The sequence below is a fragment of the Chrysochloris asiatica genome, unplaced genomic scaffold (assembly GCF_000296735.1).
Source record: "Chrysochloris asiatica unplaced genomic scaffold, ChrAsi1.0 scaffold00054, whole genome shotgun sequence".
In the NCBI taxonomy this organism is placed as follows: domain Eukaryota; kingdom Metazoa; phylum Chordata; class Mammalia; order Afrosoricida; family Chrysochloridae; genus Chrysochloris; species Chrysochloris asiatica.
The window spans coordinates 1,940,857-1,956,069 of NW_006408572.1; positions in this window are offsets into that span (position 1 = coordinate 1,940,857).

A 15,213-nucleotide genomic window follows, 5' to 3' on the forward strand; every position below is an offset into this window, starting at 1 on the left:
ACCACCAACCTTGCAGTTAGCAATCCAGTGCACAAAAACTCCTCGTCCTTTTCTTTGGCCTCTTCAAACCCTGCTTGGACCATCTAGATTCAAGATTGGGTATTGAGGGGCGGGAGCAGATGCTTGCTAGAGCATTCAGGCCCTGTGGCTGCCACTATGTCCCTCTCAGGAATATTTGGTGGCATTCCCAGGTTTGTTTTGGGGTTTTTTTTGTTGTTGTTGTTTTGCAGGAGGGTGGTGGGTGGGTTCTACCTGGTTGGTCTGTCTGCCTCCTGAGTCAGGGTTTTCAAGCAGGGGGTAAGGGCATCCAAATCCCCCAAATCTTTCCCTGCCTACCAAGAGGCCTTCAGGAACTCTGGATGAACAAATACAGATCCAAGGAACTTCAAAGATGTAGAACCTCACCGTGCTAAACACACTGGAAATCGAAGCACAGAGAGGAAAGGTAGTCCGTCTGAGGCCTTTAAGCCTGAGCACAGCTCAGACCAGGATCCATGGCCCCTGCTCAGGACGTTCCACTTGGAGAGGTAAGGTGCTGGGCTCACGTAAGAGGCCCCTGCTAGCTGCCTGCCTGGGGGTCATCCCACCTGCTGCCCACCCATGCCAACACGTCTCGGGGCTCCCAAGGACATGAGGATTGGACCTTCTGCTGCAGACACAAAGCACATCACCATCTGAGGCCTGGGGTGATGATTCAAAACCCACCAAGTGCCCATAAGCCCTATCCCAATGTATCTGCCAACCTCTGTCCCTCATGGAGCCTCAGTTTCCCCATCTTTAAGATGGTTATGCATTGTGGTACAGGTTTCTACATGCATTGTAGTAATGAAGCTCCACAACCTTATCAGGTGGGTTTGATTGCCATCCCCATTTTACAGGTGAGGAAACTGAGATTCAGAGAGGCTGAGTAATTTGTCAAAGTCACACAGCTGGGAAGGGGCAAACCAGGACTCAAACCCAGGATCTCTGACTGCCACATCCTCTGGTGGTTATGAGGTGGTACTAGATGGTCCCCTCCCTCCTGGCCTGTTTAAGACTCAGCAGAGATAACTCAGGTGAGGGCTCAGTATGCTCTGGTGCACCCTCCTGCTGCCTCGACTTTTAGCTGGCTTTAAAATGACCCAAGCTACTTTGGGCTGCATCGAAGGGGCCTGCAACCTGGTTCCTAGAACTCAGTCCCCTCCCAGCCTCAGGGGCCCAGGCCTTGCAACTTAAGAAGGGCCAGGCAAAGGTTTCCTCCTTTTTTCTTCACACAGCTGGAATGGGGGAACCTTTTGGGCATATGATTAGAGTCTGTTTTTGAGGGGCCTCAAGTCTGAGTGAACTCTGGGTTATCTTCCCAGCTTTGTCTTTTGGGGGGCAGTTCATTCAGAGAGGAGCCTCCACAGCCTCTGTTAAGGTGTGGGTATGCTGGAAGTACAACTAGAGGGATCTTGAGGGCCACCTAGTACAGCGTCTTTATTGAACACTTGGGGAAACAGGCCCAAGACAGAGCCTCTGTTGCCCAGGTAGTGCCAGTGTGGGCTTTGTCCAGAAAGACGGTCCAAGTCATCCCAAACAGAGGACAGGGAACTTGGGCAGTAGCCTCCTCAGGGAGTGACGAAACCTGCCTTAGGACCCCTGCATTGTCCTAGGCCCCGGTGCAGACTGAATCTACAGTGCTAGAGAAAAAGCACTGAGAAGCTGCAGAATCGGCCCTTCTGATGACCCCAAACTGGCATCTTCTGATCCAACAGCACCACAAAGTCGGGAAATCTGACGCCAAAAAGTAATTTCATTCCAAAGTCAGGTGTCAAGTAACCAGGAGGTCGCCCCACCTCCCTTCCTGGTCTCTGCCCCGCCCACCGCCACCACTAGCCAATCCCCAACGAGCCCGTCTTCCAACTCTGAAGCGGTAACTGCTAAGCTCGGGCTGTGCATGTCCTGCCCTTGGTTCCTTCTCCAACCGAATGAACCTCCCAATGCATGGACTCTGGCTGTCGACGCAGACTCGTGCACTGCTTCCCACCGTTTTGCTACCATGTGACGGCTGCAGAAACCATCCTCAGACCGCAGCCCCACAGTTTTTGTACTTTCCGTCCAACTTACCTAAAGGTGTCCTTTTTACGTCTTATTTGTTAATATTTATAATTACATATAATCCAAAGTAAATGAAAACATTACAATCGAATGGCTTGCGTTCCTCATTTTAATTGACTTGGGTGGGTGGGTGGCAGGAAAGGATGATATAGCCAGCGCATTATTTCTGTTCATCCAGAATGCGTTTGGGGAAGTTTCCATACTATACAAAAAATCCAAACCCACTGCCTTTGTGTATATCAGATTCTGAATCACAGTGACTCTGTGTTACAGAGTAGAACTGTTCAGGTAAGCTTTTCTTGACTCTAATCTTTCGGGAAGGTCATTTCTCCTGTAGCAGTGCTGGGTGGGTCTGAATGGTCTTTTACGTTAGCAGTTCGAACACACCGAGTTGCCTTTGAACAAAAGTATGGCATCTCTTTTTGAAAGGTCACAACCTTGAAAAACCTATGGATCAGTTGCACTATACACACATGGGAGTCTCCATGAGTGGGAAATGGCTCAGTAGTAACTAACTATTCCAGCCTCAGTTCCCCATCTATAGTATGAAAACAGGTCCCTGGATGGCACAAGCTGCTTTCAATCAGCTACTAACAGATGACAAAGAACCCCAAATGCCATTGGGTTACCATGAGTAGCGAAAGAAGGGGGGGAAGAGTGGAAGGGAAGGGAAAGCAGGGTAGTCCCCAAAGACAGGCAGACTCAGGAAGGCCAGTCAACCGCAGTCTCAGCCCTAGGGGATGAGGCAGCGCGATGGGCCAAAGACCTGCCTTCTATCACAGAATGTCAGACAGGGATTCAACAGACATGTAGAAAGCAGTTTCACCAGTCATGCCCCTTTGTTTCCAGAGATGGGGGCAGGGAAGCCAAGTCATGTGGAGACCTTGATCACTTGAGCTATGGAGCATGAGCAGGCAATGCACTAGACTATGGAAACTGTTCCATCGATTCTCTCCCTGCCAGTTAAACTGTACAGAACATCAAGTCCTCTCTACAGGTAAGCTGGAACAGGAGATGAAGGCTGACAGCCAGGGGTGGAGAGGCCTGGACTCTGGGTGGGGCCTGAAGCAGAGACAAGAGAGCAGTGGGACATACATGATCTGGAAGCAGCACCTCCTTCCATGGTCGCTGAGTTTGATCACGAGGAGACTCTGGCTCAACTTACGGCTTCTCAAGTGGCCAGTTAGCAGAAGCTGTGTTGTTCCTCTGTGAGAAATGAAGGCAGCACTGCGTCCCACCAGTCAACCCCATAAGCCCTGAGCACAAGAAGGATAAAAAGATAATTTGGCAACAGGCAACTAGTTCCTTCTGTTGCTTTGTCAACAGGAACTAGAGTCTTTATGACTGGAGCCAGAAAGAAATGTAACAGACCAAAGAGGAGGAGCTGAAATGACACCCACATAGAGCTCTCAGTAAGACACAACGACAATGTGCTTTAAACATTAAAACTCATTTAATCCACACAGATGAAAATTCATGTTTTTAATCTCCATTTCATAGATGGGGAAACTGAGGAACCAAGGTTAAGAGGTTGTAGTTGCCAGTCCCAGTGAGCCCCCATGTTAGAGCAGAACTGCTCCACGTGGCAGTTGCCCAATGTTATTAAGAGGCTGTAGTTGTCAGTTCTAAGTCATAGAGAGCCTATGTGTTAAGAGAGTAGAACTGCTCCACGTGGCTTTCTTGGCAGTGATCTTAAGTGAAACAGATTGCGAGGTCTTTTTATCCACCATGTGGCTTCATAGATTTGAACCACCAACATTTAAGTTATTAAGTGTCATCAAATATGTCTCTATTCTTAGCAACCCTGTATAGGGTTTCCGAGAGTTGTAGTGTGGCATTATAGGACAAGCACTTGCCTGCTAATTACAAGGTTCATGGTTAAAACCCATCAGCCACTCTTCGAAAACTCTACAGGGTTGCTAGGAGTTGGAATAGACGGCACTTAACAACATAGGGTTTCTGAGGAGCGACGCATGGGTTTTAACTACCAAGCTTGCAGTTAGCAGACAGTCTTGGCTTTTTGTCTTTGGAGACTGACTACACCTTCCCACTGACTGAAAAGTCAAGGCTTTCCTGGCTCCATCTGCATTTGTGGCTATTACCCCTGCTGTTGCTTCCTCTCTGACCAAGTCTGAAGCGGAGTTGGAGGAATCGGACAAGGACATAGGACTTGGTCTCTTTGACCAGTCACCCAAAAAAGAACCAATTCAGCCAGCTTTTTATGTAAAACAACAAAATAAGCATTACTTCTCAAAAAGAAAAATGAACCACCTTTGTGCATTAAGCAATTTTATCAAGTGGAAACAATCTACAGGAGAAAACACTTGTAAATTATATATGTGATAAGGATGTATCTAGTATCTACAATATATAAAGAACTCTTACATTTCAAAAACAAAAGACAACCCAATTTTAAGCAAATAACATGAACAGATATTCACCAAGAGATACACAAATGGCCTAAGTCCATGAAAAGATGTTCATTATCATTAATCTTTAGGGCAATGCATCAAAACCACAATGAAATACTTCACACTGTTGTTGTCGGTTCCAATTCATAGCGACCCTGTACAGGATTTCTGAGGAGCAGCTGGTGGGTTTGAACCACCAACCTTGTGGCTTGCAGTCCAGTGCTGATTCTATAGCACTACACCAGGAGTCCTTCACACCCACTAGGATGGCTATTTAAACTAAAAAAAAAAAAAAGATTGACAACAAGAAGTTTTCGCAAGGATGTAGAGAAATAGGAAACCACATTCATGGTGGGGGGCGGGGGGGAAAAATGAGTACAGCCACTTTGAAAAAGCTTTGTGATTCCTCAAAAATATATAACTTACTTACCTTACGACCCAGAAATTCCATTCCTACATATAAGACTTGAAAACAAGTAGTGTTAAGTACCGTGGAATTGGTTCTGACACAGTGACCCTGTACCGGGTTTCCAAAGAGCAGTTGGTGGGTTTGAACTGCTGTCCTTGTGGTTTACAGTTCACTGTTATCCAACACCACCACACCAGGCGTCCTTGCTTTAGAAAACAGGCATTAAAACAAATCTTGTTAAGTGCCACTGAGTTGGTTCCACCTTAGAGCTCCTATGCACAACAGAACACAACCCTGTCCTGTTCTCATCCTCACAACTGTTGCTATCTTTGAGCCTATGACTTAAGGCACTGTGTCAGGTCATCTTGATGAATCTTCCTTTTTTGCGCTGACCCTATAAACTTAACTAGATAGCACATACCATACTTTACCAAGCTTGATGTTCTTCTCCAGACTGGTCCCTCCTAATACATGTCTAAATGATGTACAATCCTCACTTCTAAAGAACATTACAGCTGTTTTTCTTTCAAGACAGATCCCATTCTTCAGGCAGTCCATGGTATATTCTTCATGAGCACTGTAATTCAAAAGCATCAATTCTTTGCTTTTCCTTACTTATGGTCCAACTTCTGCATGCGAAATGACTGAAAATACCATGAGTTAGGTCAGGAACCTTAGTTCTCAAAGTGACATCTTTGGTTTTTAACACTTTAATCAGCTCTTTTGCAGATTTGTCCAATGCAATAATACATCATTTGATCCCATAACCAATGCCCATGCTGTATTTATAGACATTGATTATGGATCCAAGTAAAATAAAATCCTTAACAATTTCAATCTTTTCTCTATTTTTGATGATGTTGCTTGTTTGTTCAGTTGTGGGGTTTTTGTTTTCTTTTTGGTAAGGTATATAATCCATGCTGGTCTGCATTCTTTGATCTTCATCAGTAATTGCTCCAAGTGGTCTTCACGTTCAGTCACTGTCATCTGCATATCAGATTGCTAATCAGTCTTCCTTGATGGCACATTCATTATACAGTCCAACTTCTCCCATTCTTTGCTTAACATACAAAGTATGAAAGGATATAATGCTGACATTGTACACTTTTTCTGATTTTAAACCATTGTTCAAACAAATGCCTTTTATTTTACATACAGGTTACTCATGAGCACAATGTTCTGAAATTTCCATGTCACAATGTTATCCATAATTTGCTATGATCCACACAAATTCCTTTGCATAGTCAAACACAGATAAGCATCCTTCAGTATTCTCTTTCAGCCGATTCCTCTGACATCAGCAATGATATCCATGTAGTGCTGTAACTGTTTTTTAATTATCTTCAGAAAAATCGTACTTCCATGTAATATTGATATAGTTTGATAATTTATGCATTCTGGTGCATCATCGTTCTTTGGAATGGACACAAATATGGATCTCTTCCAGTCAGGTGGCCAGGAAGCTATCTCCCAAATTTCGTGGCATAAACAAGTGAGTGCTTCCAGCACTGCACACACTTGTTGAAATATCTCAATTGGTATTCTACCAATTCCTGGAGCCTTGTTTTTTGCCTGAGTCTCCAGTGCAGCTTGGCCTTCTTCTTTCAAAACCAATGGTTCTTGATCATATGCCACTTCCTGAAACAGTTTGTCAACCAAATTCTTTACTATAATGTCTTTGTGTATTCCTTCCATCTTCTGTTGATGCTATTCAAATAAATGCTTATACACAAACCATTCACAATATCCAAAAGGTATAAAAATAAACCCAAATGTACTTCAATGAGTGAATATATAAACAATATATGCAATATACATACAAAGGATGTTATTCAACCATTAAAAAGGAATTAAGTTCTAATATGTGCTAAAACATGGATGAACCTATGCTAAGTGGAGAAAAAACCAGGACACAAAATATGCTATAATCTATGATCCCATCTATATAAAATATGCAGCATAAGCAAATATATCCAGAAAGCAGATTAATTTAAAGGTTGCTAAGAATGTTCCGCGAGAGAAAGATGAGACTTTCTGCGCCCACAAAGATTTACAGCCTCAGAAACCCTGTACAGGGTTGCTATGAGTCAGAACTGACTCCATGGCACATAACAACAACAAAGAATGAGTGTTGAGTCCTGGTGTAGAATAAGCACTCATGGTAGGTTTGAACAACAAAGTTGTCAATTCAAATTCACCAATCACTCCTAGGAAATCCTATGCAGGGTTGCTGAGTCATAACCTACTCTTAACACTTTAACAGAACAGAAAAACAAGGGATGACTATTAAGTCTGGTGTGACACTACAGGTTAAGCACAAGGTTGTTGTTGTTGGTGGTGGTGGTGATGTGCCGTGGAGTCGGTTCCAAATCATGGGGACCTTGTACAGGGTTTCCAAGGCTGTAAATCTTTACAAGAGTAGAAAGCCTCATCTTTTTCCTGCGAACAGCTGGCAGTTTCAAACTGCTGCCCATAAGGTTCGCAGCCTGATTCGTAACCACTACCCTACTAGAGCTCCATAGGGATGGGAAGAGGAGGGAGGGAAAATTACTAACTAGGTAAGAGGTAAGTGCCAATTATGGTGACAGGTAAGGCGATACACAATATGGTGGAAACCAGCCCAACAATACTAAGACAGGAAAGCCAGAATAAAAAGTGCTAAGTCCTGGTGAGGCACAGTAGGATAACCGTGAGGGTCAATAGTTCAAACGCACCAGCTGCTTCTTGAAAATCTTATACAGCGTCCCTGTAAGTCAGAACTAACGCAAAGGCACTTACTTAATAGGGTAGAGTTGGTTCAGAATTTAAAACGTAATTAATGCAATTCATCACACTGACACTTAAGACAAACCATTGTCATCTCAATAGATGCAGTAAAAGCATTTGTGAAATTTAATTTAGATTCCTGACAAAAATCTAGACAAACTAGTAAGTCATACACTTTCCCAACTTGATAAAGGGCATCTATGAAAAACTGGTGTGGATAAGCACAAGGGTGGTAACTACAGGGTTGGAGGTTCAAACCCACAAGCTGGTCTTTGGAAACCCTATGCAGGGTCACAATGAGCTGGAACCTACTCGACAGCATTTAACAATGCTGAAATTATAGCTAGTATCTTATTTAATGGTTAAAGACCGAATCCTTTCCACCGTAGGATATAATATAGTAAGACAGGATGTCAGGTTTCATTGTATCAACACTGTAATACAGGCACTAATACAAAACTCAACGTACAAAATTCAATTGCATTTCTATAAACTAGCAACAAGAAATCAATAATTAAAATAGCAAGTACTTACAGTACCATCAACAAATAAAGTATTTAGGGAAAAATATGACTTAAGTGGTGGAAGAGCCGTACACTTAACACTATACACTATCAAGTATTGCTGAAATGATAGAAAACCTAACTTGTTCATGGGTCAGAAAACTCACTAGTTGAACATACATTTCACCAAATATAAACTGATGACAAATAAATCATAGAAAGTTGAGCAGTATCATTAGTCATTAATAAATACAACTAAAGCCATAAAACATTACATGTCTACTACAATGGTAAAATTAATGACTTATCACACTAAGTGTTGGAGAAGATGCAAAACTGAAGTTTCCATATATTGCAGAGGGTATGTACAACCACTTTGAAAAAAATTCCATTTCTTAAAAATTACATACCTACTATAGAATCAACTACTCCATTCCTATTTATCCATGAACAAAAGAAATGTATGTCCATATAAAGACTTGTACACGAAAATTCATAGCAGCTTTATTTTTAATAGACAAAAACTGGAAACAACCCAAATGTCCATCAATAGGTAAATAAAACAAATTGTGTGTATCATACGTCAGCAATAAAAAGGAACTATTTATACATGCAATTAACATGGATGAATCTCAATAAGTAAGCTGAGTGTAAGAATCACTCCCAAAAAAGAGAAGAGAGAACATACTATATGATTCCATTTATATAAAACACTAGAAAATGCAAACTAAAGTAATGGGAAGCAGATCAGTAGTTGCTTGGAGATGGATAGAGGATGACAAGAATAGATGGGAGTTTTACAAATTACAGTGAAGAAACTTTCAAGGTTGAATAATATATTGTTAAGGACGGTTTTACAAGTATATATATACATGTCAAAATTGATCAAATCGTACATTTTAAATACATGCTGTTTATTAATGTTGGTATACCGCAATAAAGCTATTTAAAAATTTGGAGGAAAAAGTTCTAAGTATACCCTTCAGAGATGTTTTAATCATGTGAAGATAACAAATATGTAGGTAAATATTCTGAATGTTTTATACTTATATGATTATGCATATTCTTTTCACTTAATACTATATGCAGACACCTTTCTGTATTAGCATAATTGGTTTACTTCATTTTTAAAAAATAGCAACATAGTATACATAGTAAACATGTACCATGATTGATGGGCATTTAGGTTATTTCTGATTTGCTATTATATAATGCTGAAATGAACATATTTTGCATATATTTATGAGCATACACAACGGCGCATGTTATTTAATCTTTGCTGTATTGTTTAATCCTCTAGAACACCTGCCTCAAAATCTACAAACTATTAGGATACGTGAATTTAGTAAAGTCACTGCGTACAAGGTAAAGATACAACAATCATTTCTGTAAGCAACAAGTTGAAAAATTTAATAATACTATTTAAAATAACATCAGATCATATATTTATAAACAAATCTAACAAAAGGTATTAGAGCTCTACATAGAAAACTCATTATTGAAAAAAAATTTTTTAATGGATATTACTTTGATGGAATAGAGGACTCAACTGTGTGAATGTTAATTCTTCCCCAAAATTTATCTTGATTCAATATCCTAATCAAAAGCTCAGTAATTTGTCATTCTATTACTAAAGTAACAAGCTGATTCTGAAATATATAAGGAAATGCAAAGAGTGCAAAGAGCCCAAGAATAACCACCAAGACTATCTTGAAAAACAATTAAGCTGAAGGACTCATCAGACAGTATTTTAAAGCCACAGTAATGAAGGCAGTGGGAGACTTGGTGCTAGAACTGACCAGAGGAGCAATAAACAATGCTGGATCAAGTGGGTACCCATATGAAAAATATTAATTTTAACAACTACCTCATGCTATACACAAAATAGACTGCAGATTGACTCTAGATCTAGACATGAATGGTAATGTTTATAAAATAACAACACCACAAGAATCTTCAGTATCTTTGGGTGAAACGTTTAGACAGTAAAATAACTTAAATAGGACACTTACTTACCTTAACGAAAAATATGGTGAAACTGGACATTAAAACTTGAAACTTAAGTTCATCAAAAGATAAGAATGAAAATAGTGGTCACAGAATGGGCATAATTATTATATAGCCAGAAACTAACTTGATTCCCAAATACATATATCCCTCCTACAACTAAGAAAATCAAGCACAAGTGACTACTACTTCAGAAGCTATCCAAATATCCAATAAACTATTTATGGAGCTAAATCTTCTAGTTCATCAGAGAAATGCAAATTAAATCCAGAACAAAACATTACTACAAATCCACCAGAATGGATAAAATTAAGAAGTGTGACCATAAGAAATACCAGTGAGTATGCACAACTACTAGACCTCACATCTGTTAGGTCGTATATTAATACCACCACTTAGGAAAACTGTTATCTCTATAAAGCTGAATATATGCATCTCCTATGGCCTAGTAATTTCATTCTTAGGTATATTTGCAATATAAACATATACATCAACAGAATGTTTCTAACAGTTTGCAACACCCCAAAATAAACAATTCAAATGCACATCCATATAAAACAATGATATATTAATACAACAAAATACTATAATGAAAACACAGCATTACAAGCAATTGACATGAATCTCAAGCATATTAAGATGCAGAAAAAAATGACTCCATTACAGCTAGTTCAAAAGCAGACAACACTTGAGAGTGCTAATTAAGATCCTAGTTTCTGTTGGGGGAAGAAGGGCAATGGTTGAGGTGGAATTAAATAATTTTCTAATTAAAATAGAATACTGGTCCTGTTCTATTAAGTGGTTGCTATGTTAATGGTGAGAAATTCATGAGATTGCACACTTGTGCACTTTTCTGTTGTACTTGAATGGAAATTTTAAAGAAACTTACATTAATTTATATGCCCAATAGTTATCTGCACATTCTCAAAACAGGGTACTATATTAATAAATTAATATTTGCCAATTACATTAATTTATATGCCCAATAGTTATCTGCACATTCTCAAAACAGGGTACTATATTAATAAATTAATATTTGCCAATTACAAGTGAAACTACCATCTGTTTTGGCTCCCATCTCCTTAATAATGAAACTGAAGTGTACAAAATCATTGTTTGAAGGGTGTTTGTTCCTAGAATTGTTGAAAGCAAATTCTAAGTGGGTACAGACATCTTGTGGACCATGGCTACAAGCGTTTTTAGTTAGAAGTCATGCTGAAAGACGCCTTCTCCCAAACCTATAGCACCAAAATTTCAAATGGAGAGGGTCTTTGTGGAAGAGCAAAAAGCAAGCAATTTAGGGCAGAAACATTAACTGTCAAGAAAATAAGAGTTTTCTCCTGAAAAAATGGTCAAAGACCACTTTGGACAGGGAAAAGGTTTCTGAGTATCATTCAGAGACTGCCCAAGTTGTACAAACTTTATACATTCTACTATGAGAAACAAGTGTTAAAATGCAATGAATGGACTTCTCTTAAAAACAAAAATTTCAACCTTCTCACAGATGATCAAGGGTCATCAACTGTCAAACAGTAACTGAGACAGACGTTGAGTGGTAGGAGCTGTTTATTTTTAAAAATTTATAAAAAAAAAAAACCAACAGGGAAGTAATGTATTTCTGGAATAGTTCCATCAAAATCAGCTAAATTAATTTAATCTTAAGACTTTGGTAATATAGAAGAGCCAGCCATAAAACTGAGACAAAAATAACAATTCAAACCCACTGGTAATCTTTATAAATGTGGATCTCTTGTCTAAGCAAAACTAAACTGAGACTTGTCTCCAGTTATTGGGGCGGGAGGGGGGGGGTCTTGCTACCAACTTTTCCTTTTTAGAATGTAGCCATTTACTTATCATGTATACTTATTACAACAATTGTAATTCTGGCCATCTAAGAGAAAACACTTTTAAGACATACTGACCTCATAATGTCAAAACCTTTTTAAGTGATCCGTTTAGTGCAGAGAACACATCAATGATGTAGAAAAAACAGAATGGATGTTTACAGGAATGGGCTCTTTTAGTCATACCCCACTCTGAATCATGTTTTTATTTTGTGTGGTTTTGATCAAGTTCACTGACTTTTCCCTGTCTTCCTATTTACAAAATGTAGGGGACAAGTAATATTAATTACCTACTATGAACTAGAATGAGCTCTGGTAGTGTAGTGGTTATGAATCAGGCTAATCTTAAGGTCGGCAGTTCGAAACTACCAGCTGTTCCGTGGGAGAAAGATGAGGCTTTCTACTCCCGTAAAGATTTGCAGCCTCGGAAACCTTGTGCAGGGTCACTATGAGGAACCAACTCCACGGTACTTAACAACAGGCAACTAAACACTAGATTCCAGACACTACTTAAGAAGCATATATATTGTCTGGTACATAGCCTATACTCAATGTTAGGGTAACATTAGTTTCTGTTACTATCAATAGTAAGCAAACTTGTGGTTATCAAGTGCTAATGAGTCATTTCCAACTCACAGCGACCCTGTATAGGGTATAGGGTTTCCAAGGAGCGGCTGTTAAGTTTGAACTGCCAACTTTGCAGTTCAAATTGATCTTGTGGTCAAGTACTTATTCTACAGCACCACACCAGCTTTGTTACACCATTACTTAGGTGGCGTAACAAATAATAAATGAAAGAATAACCGAGAGAAAAAATAGGACTTCTTTAGGGTTAGATCCAAATATCACTTTTTCAGAGAGATGCTCAGTCAGGATTCCTTTAGCAACCCACTCTAGATTCTTGACAGGGATCCTTGCGAATCTATCATTTTTCTCAAATTAAAAATTCATTTTTATTTCAGTTTTTCTGGATGTTCCCTTCTCCTTTTCCCTGCTCCAGGAACAGCAGCAGCAAAGGGTTGTTAGGCACCCATCATGGATATAAACCCATTTCTTGCTAGAAAGTAATAACAAACATTTTAGAAAGTCTAGGTCAGTTTTGTTTTCAATGTAATTGCATTCACTCTGTAATAATTCAACTTCCTTTGCAATCCATTTACCTTCAAAAAAAAAAAAAAAAAAAAAAAAAAAAAAAAAAAAAAAAAGGGGGGGAGGGACGACCAAACAGAGAAATTCACCTTTCATGCACACAGAAAGTAGGGGATACATAATGTTTACAAGGGTGGCTAAGCCAATTTTCTGCTGTCTTCCCTGCTTGGTATGGCTTCCCATCTTTAACAGGAATTTGTCTATAAATCTGTTCCAATCAACTCTCAAGTTTTTCAGTGGTTTCTCTGAATGATAGGTTCTTTTTTCTCCTTACCAAGATTGTTGTTAATTGTTGTTAAGTACCGTGCAGTCGGTTCTGACTCATAGTGAGTGACCTTGCACAGGGTTTCCAAGGCTGTAAATCTTTACTGGAGCACAACGCCTCATCTTTCTTATCCAAGATTATCAACCTCAAAATGCCCATGGCTTCTTGAATTTGAATATACTTCATAGAAGTCAACACAATTAAACTAAGAGCCACTTTGTGATTTCACACATAAAAACGTAACATAACTTGACAACACGTTTCACATTGATTATAAAAAGAATCACCTTCATAAGTCTCTTAAGACTATTTTGTAAAAGCATTCCTAAATGTTTACAAGGACTGGAATTAGGGTGTTGTGTAGTAGTAGCTACCTAAAGAATTGTTCATCCCATGAGTGGTTTCTTAAAACAGATACAATTTTATGGATTATTTTAGTGAGATGTGGCTCTATCCACTTCGACACTGGAAACAGAAGAAAGCTGAAAATCTCTTGGAGGTGTTTCAATGTATTCATAGATAATCACCACCAACTCCTGGTGTGGTAGTGTGGGTTAATGTGCTGGACTGCAAAGTTGGTTTGATCCGCAAGGTTGGTGGTTCAAGCAAACCAGCCACTCCTCAGAAACTCTATGTAGGGTTGTTTTGCATCAGAACCAACTCAATGGAACTTAACAACAACACTTTATATATAAATCTGGAAAAGCAACTCACAGAAACTGTTTATCCTAATTACTAACATGCACTGACTACACAGTATTTTTACATTTCTAAATCATCAGGTTGTAATTTATCTGTTAATTATCTAAACTATTAGGACATTATTAATCTGTTAATTACCTAAAAGTCTTGGCTTCCAAGAAGTTAAACCCAGAGTTGTCCATTTCAAGTGTTCACGTCCCATTAAGAAATAAATGTGGTGAGAAAAGTGGTGTTCAAATCATCTTTCATGAGGATATAAGTGAAACAATCTCTTTAGAGGGAAATACAGTATTCACCAATTTTTAAATGCATGTTTTCTGACAGAGAAAACCTAGAAATGTAATATACAGACACATATGAAAATATTTAAGCACAGATCGTTACAAATATATTCATTGCAGGATCATTTACAATAGCAAGGCTGAAAACAACCTGAATATACAAAGTAGGAAACTGGTTTGTTTTTGTTTTTTTAAAAACGAGGGTACAACAATCTTAATAGGTAGTCATTGTCTATACGTGCCAATACTGAATGAACCAACCACAAGCCATGAACTAGCGACACATGGTATGTAGACTATTCCTATCTAGAGAAGATATTACTCACATTGTTTCTGATAAGGGAAACTGTCATACTGAACATTTTACTGTGTGTGCATGTATTGTCGAGAGTGAATTAATTATTCATCTCTGCGCCTGCCATTGATCTTTCATAAAACAATAGGAAATACAGTTTTTCCTCAGCCTAAGAATTACTTGCACAGAATTCAGCCTTAGTTGTATAAACCAAAATTCATGCTCTAAAATTATCCATAATAACTTGTATTAAATGTGCAGGCCACACTGTAGTGACTACAATACTGTGCTGCTTCCTGGTATAAAAGACATACATAAAAGGTGATCAGCAACTGCTGTGAACTACCTTCACTGTTCTTCACAGATAATTGTTCTCCAAAATAAAGAACTTTGGGAAACGATTTATAGAAGGAGGTCATTTCACATTTGGGCCAACATAACTGCCAATATATTTGGACTGAAGATTTTATTTTAGAGTAAAAAGGATGGAGGCTCAATGATA